We start from the raw sequence: 7373 nt of genomic DNA on the forward strand, positions 1-7373 counted from the left end.
CGGTCCAGGCGGCACTGATCTAGCCTATCAGAAAGCTATAACCGACAGTACTATCCAATGAATAGCTAATAATAAATTCATAATTTTGCATGACATAAAGGTTTTAATACTAATGATTATAAATTTAAAGGTAATAAAACAATTCTTAAAAGCAATGACTTTGTCTCATTGGCATTTAGTAAATTCCAATTCAGTAAGTAAATTCCATTATTCAACTTTTTAATTTTTGCAAGAAGCCCGTGTGCAAGCTCTATCTAACTTTTTCATTTTCCAGGTTTCAAATTCGTTTCTTTGGGTCTCTGATAAGTTGGTTTCCATTGCCAATTGTGACATATCTACAAATATTATTGACAACAATTTGAATAATCAACTTCATAAGGATCAATAGAACTGTACCATTCATATTGTATGATCTCCATTTATTGACCTACTTTCAGCATAGATACTTGTTAAAAGAAAGACAACAAATTTTGACACTTCCATAAAAGATATTGATAAAACTTAATGAAAAACCAACAATGAGCTAACACTATTCTTCTTATAAAGAAAAATTTTTCCACTTTTTTCTTAAAAGCGGAATAAAGGAAATAATAGTACTTTTTTTAGTTATCATAAGTTATATGCTCATACACCTGCACCTACGGGATAATCAACTTCGTCGGAAATGTCGATTTGTATTTCATCCTTTCAACTTTTTCTGCCAAGGCCTGCATATGGTGATTTCAAGACCTGTCGCGCATAACTTCATGGTGATAGCCCAGTTACAGCCTTGCACTCGAGCGAGATCTAAGCATATATTTGACCTTTTCCCTGTTGGCTGTCAATATAGCCTATTTTAAACATGCACATCGATCAAAAACTTGTCATATGCTTTTCATCTCCTATGACATTTTCAGGTCATAAACCTTTATCATAAGTGGAATTATGAGTTGCATGCTAGGTAAAAAGAATAGAACATGAGTTACCAATAATTTTTCAGACTTGCTAGCCACAACATCATGTTAAATATATGAAGGAAAGCATAAATACTAAATAGACGAATTCTTCCTACCCTTTGATAAGTAATAGTTCTCATTGAAATTACCCACATAAAAACTACCAGTTCCATAACATATGACATCTTTTCACTTAAATTCCTACAATTAACAGTCAATAGAAACTTGTACAGACTAAGAATGGATCACTAACCTGGAACATCTTCAAAAACATCACGCTTGTACCCTTTGCACCAGAAAAACAAAACGCTACCAAAAAAATCAAGAAGCATTAAACCTATAATTGTTCCAACTATGAGGCCTTTTTTTGATTCATGTGAAGAACCTGCCAAGTAAAAGAAAATAAGTTTTCTACCTGTTGCTTTTTGCTTGTGGGTAGGTGGAGGGTTAGGGAAAAAATGTAACCTTGATTTGCATTATCAGATAAGCAAAGATGCTGATAACCCACGCCACAATTCAACTTACTTCCAATGAAACTGTGATAAGAAACATAGTGAAACAAATTTCAACTGGGACATATGCAATCTAACTTATGGAAATGAAAAAATCACATGAACCTTCAGTTGTAATGTTATCAATGACCATTAGAATCATACACTACTATTTGATTAGGTTGGTAACAATAATTTTTGTATACAATTATGAAGTTACGTAGATGCAGGTCAGGGATAGAAAGTCATTAAACCGAGCTTTAAATAAATAATCAATCCCTGCCAGGTGCTGAGCCCATTTATAAGGGCGTGAAGTTCTATGAGCATTGAATATTATAGCATCTTGAACAAAAAGGTTAGTTGACTGCATCATCATTTAAAGGAAAGAAAAGGAAGATAAATGATTAGTAGGATAATACATCGAAGATGCAGATAGCTAAATGAAGATCATGACGGTAACAGGAAAGCAATCAAACCTGGGTGATTAAGCTCAAGGCCTGTATCATTAGGAAATAAATTGCATAAGATGTCATTGTCAGGACCATCATTAGATCCTTCTATTGTATTCCTGTCTGCTAACAAAGAGCATGAGTTATTCTTAATGCATAAGAGTATACTGATGCCTGAAACAAACAATAAAAAAGTGCAAGTACACAAAGGTTTTCTGCTTCCCATCACCTGGGCTCTGCTTGATCCTTCTCAAATGCTGATCGGCACGAAGAGGTTTTCAAACCTATACCAACTCCGCCATCCACAACACCTCCCATGGAATCAACCTCAGCATTTACAACATGAGGAGATCGGGAGTTACATTTATGCATTCCCGCCCTTAATATCTAAGAGCTTCACTTCCCATCTAATACAAAATCTGCTAATTTTGAAAGAAAAAAAAGGGGGAGTGAATAAGGCATGAATCCAATAATATAGCAATTCCAAGGACACGGACTTTTTCAATAGTCATACATTAGAAAATCAAACCACACAACAGAGATCAATACATACCTAAAGATCTTACGTGCATCGACTCGTGCATTTTTCTTTGTCAGTTCTTCCATTTGCATCTCTTCCTAGTCAAGTGCATGCATTAAGGATTCAATTTCTGCAATAAATCATAAGTTACAGAAATAGTTTAAGTTTTTGTTTATAAAATCTCTAACCAATACACTTTTTAGAAACCAGTCTGAGATCTTACTTTTCAGAACAGTTTAACTTCCAAGTACCTCGCACTTTCTTGAGGCAGCAACCATGCCCATCTCAGAAGGACGGCCGTTAGTAGATTCAGCTATCTTATTAAGAGACGGCTTCAAACTGGAATATCCAAGTGCACCCATTTTGATTAGTAATCATATATTTGTGCATTCAATTAATAATTCCACGTATGAGAAGTAAATACTCTTCCAAAAGGAAATGGTTCTTACCGCATACATGCACTCATTAATTAGAAAATCTTCAAGCTCGCGAACATTTGTCACATCTAGCTCCTGCATCAATTGGTCATAGGGAAATACCTGAAAAGACAGTTGAAATTGTAAATGTAGATTCTAAAATCATATCACTCACAATTCAAATAAAACTATAATGGAACCTCACAAGCATTGGGATAGATAGTTTGTTGAATGACTATAATGGCTTCCGTTTTACTTACAAAAAGTTAGCACATCTGCTTCTTTTAGAAGAATAGGAACCTCACACGCCATCACAGGTTGGTTCATACCTGAAACCGTAACAGTAAAAGAATCAGTTACAAATTCATTCACCGCCTAAGAAATAAAGCACCAAGTAGTATTTCAAACCTGTGTAAAAAAATGGCTTATCTTTTGAGATGATTTAACCACATACAAAACCGGCACCATTTCACCATCAACTTGAATCCTTCGACATTTCAATGCACTAACCTACGATCCAAACAAATAACCATATGAATGAATCCACATAGCAACATCATTTCTCCGTATAGTTTAAAAAATATTACAAAATATCAAATCAAAATAATAACAATAGTATATTTCTTACATAATATTCAGGAGATTTTTAAGTTTCCAACGGTGTTGATGCACTTTCACTCTCGTTAGGAAGTATTCCAAAACCATTTTATAATGTTAGTATTGCTATAGCTTCATTCGGAGCAACAAAAAACGGTGTTTTTGTTTCGTGCTCAGCAGACAACTGAGGCTCTTTTGAATCAACAGTCAGGAATGGCGCACCATGGATCATGACAATAGCTGCTACCTACATTGAAACTAAACAAATTGAAGAAACATCACATGTATCAAACAAAAATAAGCAATATATAACCTGTCCAACTGATTCTTCAAATTCAGTTGGCTCATCACCCTTATCTTTGTTGATTTTCTTCCTGGAAGTGAACATCTTGACAACTGTTACCGGCAATGAAGAAAAATTAGCAAATGTATGAGCTTCATTAACATCCAACAAAAAATTCATCACAAATACCCAACTTATATAGCTCTGCACATTCATAAGAATTACTCTTCGTTAATTTAAAAATCTAAAACAGCCTTTAAGTTCTTACCACTTTAATTTGTGACTTTGACATTTTTCATACAACATACAACTAAATTTCATAGCATACAAAATATAAATCCATGGAAGATGAATGATTGGATTAGAGAATGCGAAGGGAACTAAAGATATTACTCTTCAGCCAAGGCTGCTGGCCGTTTTGCAGATGGATAAACACAAAGACACAATGGTTTTGATAGGGGAAGTTTAATAAGATCTGCAACCTCATCGGGCATGGTTGCCGAAAAAAGCATGGTATGCTTTTTTCTGGGACACACGCGAACCTGTAAAACAATCAAATATGCTTAATACTCCTTTCCAACAGCATGACAAAATCAATTATGAAATTGCACATGTAACAACGGCAATTTTTGTATCATAGGGTTAACTAACACTCACAAGTTCTTTAATTTCAGCATCAAATCCAAGCTGCAATAGACGATCAGCTTCATCAAGGATCAAAACAGCAAGATCATCCAAATTCACTGACATAGAATTGGGTAAATGGTATATCATGCGTCCTGGAGTAGCCACAACAATGTCTGGCATTGATCTCAAGGCAGCCTCTTGCACCTAGGATGAGAAACAACTACTTTTAGAAAACAATCTTCATTACTCACCAATAAGCTCAATATCTTATGAATAAGTGACATCAAGAATATTTCATTTAAAAAATGCAAACCTTGTTTTCTGGCTAATTAGTTTACAAACTACACCTCCAACTGATAAATGAGAAGAAAAAAATTCAGTGAAAATAAATCAGATTGGAGAAAGTAATTGAAATTCATAAAAACAAAAACATAATTTATCTATCAAACCTGAAATCAAAATTCAGGCCACAGTTTAACCATAGTAAATAAACAACCACATAAACAACCACATGCTTATGATCAACATAGCATGATAGTTTGGAGAAAAAAGTTATGAAGATGAAAACAAAACAAATTTAAGAGGATTGAATAAAACGTTATGCGACTCCTCTCTTGAATTTGTCTAAAGAAAACTGAGTTAAGCATATAATTGCAACTTAAATTGGTCAAATTTCGATTTAACACATTATACAATATTAAAATAGAGCTGTATATATGTATCTACAACCTGTTTTATGTTGCAATTGGCAAAATCAACTACATGGTACCGGCTGCTACTTTTTGTTCACACTGTTCGCATCATGCTTTGTTACAGCCAATGATTCAATAGGGTGTTGCCAAGCCCACTCAACCTGCATTTCAAAATCAAAGTAACGCCATGAAAACAATCGACTTAACTTGCTCAACCAACCAATCAATAAACATGAAACTTTTTTGTTAAACAAAAACAACCTCATAATACATAGAAAGCAGAATTCGATTAAAACATGAAGAGCAGCCACATTCGTTGGGAACCCATACATACATAAAACCATCTCCCAAGGACGCTTGCTCTTAGTTCTCCAAGCTCCACTCCCAATTTCACCATTGTGTTGCCTGATCCGACGCCGCAGATTAACCGTAAATCTGCAAAACATAAAATCAAACCAATTAAACAATATAAGAACTTAAATATCCACAGTAGATGAAAATAGATTAATTGCAGATTACCGTTCGAGTAAATTCCTCTTTGACTCTCTAGCGTTTATGAACAATTAGCTTAATAAGAGAAACCCAAATCGAAACGAATCGCCACCTGAAATTCAAAGCATAAAGAAAATCAAAATACTACAAAGAACCAATCAATCCGCATAACTCGAGATGACGATGTAGATGCGTCGCTAATAGGAAAAAATAAGAGAGATTGGTTTGGAACTTTCATCAAACACTTTATAGATCAGGTGCAAAGCTCTGTATTTTGACAACACATTAACATCAACAACAACATAATACAACACAAACGAAACAGAAGCAAAAGAAGGAAGGAGTACCAGAACCGAAATCAAAAGGGAGATCCATGTTTTTCGACCACCAGAAGACCGCTTGAAAATTGCTTCGATAGGAGAAGGAAGAGAATATTTGTAATACCTGAAAACAAAATATAGGAATACACAAAATCAAGAACAACATCAACACGTAGAAATCACAGAAGAATCGAAAACGAAAATCAAGATTAAATGCTTACCCGAGCTTTCGCGCATTTGAAGAGTGATGTATTTGTTGTTATGAATCGAAGAAAGGGAAAAAAACCCTAAACGAATAAAATGGAAATTTGAGAATTCTATCACTGAGAGTAGCAGATTTGCGCGCAGAGGAAGACGAACTCGGAAATTTGATTGAGAATAGCATTTGAAAGAGAAACGGTTTTGCGAAACCGCTGTAGAAGAAGAAGATTGGAAGTGGTTGCTGAATGATAAATTAATTACGTAACCGTGGAGACAATGGGGGGACGTAACCGCTGGAAGTTTAACGTGAAAGAATTGAAGAATAAATTGAAGAACAGAATAGGTGAATTGAAGAATAAATTGAACAACAGAATGGGTGAAGTTGCTGATGTGGATCAACCATAGAAGAGTTGCTGATGTGGACAGCCTAAGAAAGTCCCAAATGGTAGACTTTTCTTATATGATAGATTATATATTACTCTCCTCACCATACAACCATCATTTTCTTACATGTGCTTTTCGTTTATGAAAAACGACGATTTTTTAATGAGGAGGATAAACATTGTTGAACTTTTCTATTTTATCAAATTATTATATTGTCGAATTTTTTAACTTCTTTTTTATTAATTATAATATATTTGTTTATTGGTTTACAGGTTTTTGATAATTTATAAATTTATCTAACTTTTTATAGTTATTATATTGTGTAGTTATTTAGTCAATTTATAAGTTATTTATTCAATTTGTAACTGATCAGGGTCGGACCCACCTTATAGGTTGTGTGGTTGGGTGCCCCCACTACACGTGACTCACTATTCCTTCATTCTTCCTTCCTATTCAACATTTCAACTTCATTCTCTGATTTCTATCTCACTCATTCTAGAGAAGCATTTGGTGTATATGTAGTACTGATAATATTTAGTTATGAAGTTGTAATGTTGTATTAATATTTAGAACTGAAGTTATCTGATACTTGTATATGTAGTATGTAGTTTATTAGTATGAAAAACTATATATAGTATGTAGTATGAATAACTGAAGTTATATATTTAGTATGTAGTATATGTAAAATATATAGTATGGTACTGTAAAATACATGATACACTTATATGGTAGTAATTTTGGTGTAAAATACATGTATGGAGGAATGAATTATTTTGGTGTAATTAGTATGAAAAACTTCTTTTTAATGGTACTGTAATATATGTAATATATGTATGGAAGAATGGATTATTTTCCTTTTTTTATTTCAGTATATTTTTATTTTATGGTGTAAACCGCAGCCCACCGAACCGATCCTAACCGCATTGGTTTGGTTTCGTTTGGTTTGGATGACTTTTTAAAAATTAA

At 33.8% G+C, this 7373-nt stretch overlaps 1 long non-coding RNA gene across 9 annotated transcripts; it reads right to left on the reverse strand.

Moving 5' to 3' along the window:
* Positions 1 to 459: 459 nt before the first annotated feature.
* Positions 460 to 6493, reverse strand: LOC131638653 (uncharacterized). 9 transcript variants are annotated; one of them, XR_009294728.1, is made up of 20 exons: positions 6044 to 6493; positions 5850 to 5946; positions 5530 to 5614; positions 5272 to 5445; positions 5048 to 5171; positions 4632 to 4671; positions 4349 to 4522; positions 4085 to 4233; positions 3722 to 3804; positions 3440 to 3655; positions 3220 to 3321; positions 3072 to 3140; positions 2845 to 2934; positions 2619 to 2734; positions 2429 to 2525; positions 2105 to 2294; positions 1903 to 1998; positions 1401 to 1471; positions 1189 to 1320; positions 462 to 830 (listed from the first exon to the last, which is right to left on the reverse strand). It is a non-coding gene; the product is annotated as an uncharacterized LOC131638653 (long non-coding RNA). The 9 variants fall into 9 exon arrangements; XR_009294732.1 differs by having other exon boundaries at positions 460 to 830; positions 3440 to 3804; positions 5345 to 5445; XR_009294731.1 differs by having other exon boundaries at positions 461 to 830; positions 3017 to 3140; positions 3440 to 3804.
* Between the last annotated feature and the right edge of the window lie 880 nt (positions 6494 to 7373).

The sequence above is a fragment of the Vicia villosa genome, unplaced genomic scaffold, assembly GCF_029867415.1.
Source record: "Vicia villosa cultivar HV-30 ecotype Madison, WI unplaced genomic scaffold, Vvil1.0 ctg.002359F_1_1, whole genome shotgun sequence".
Taxonomy (NCBI): domain Eukaryota; kingdom Viridiplantae; phylum Streptophyta; class Magnoliopsida; order Fabales; family Fabaceae; genus Vicia; species Vicia villosa.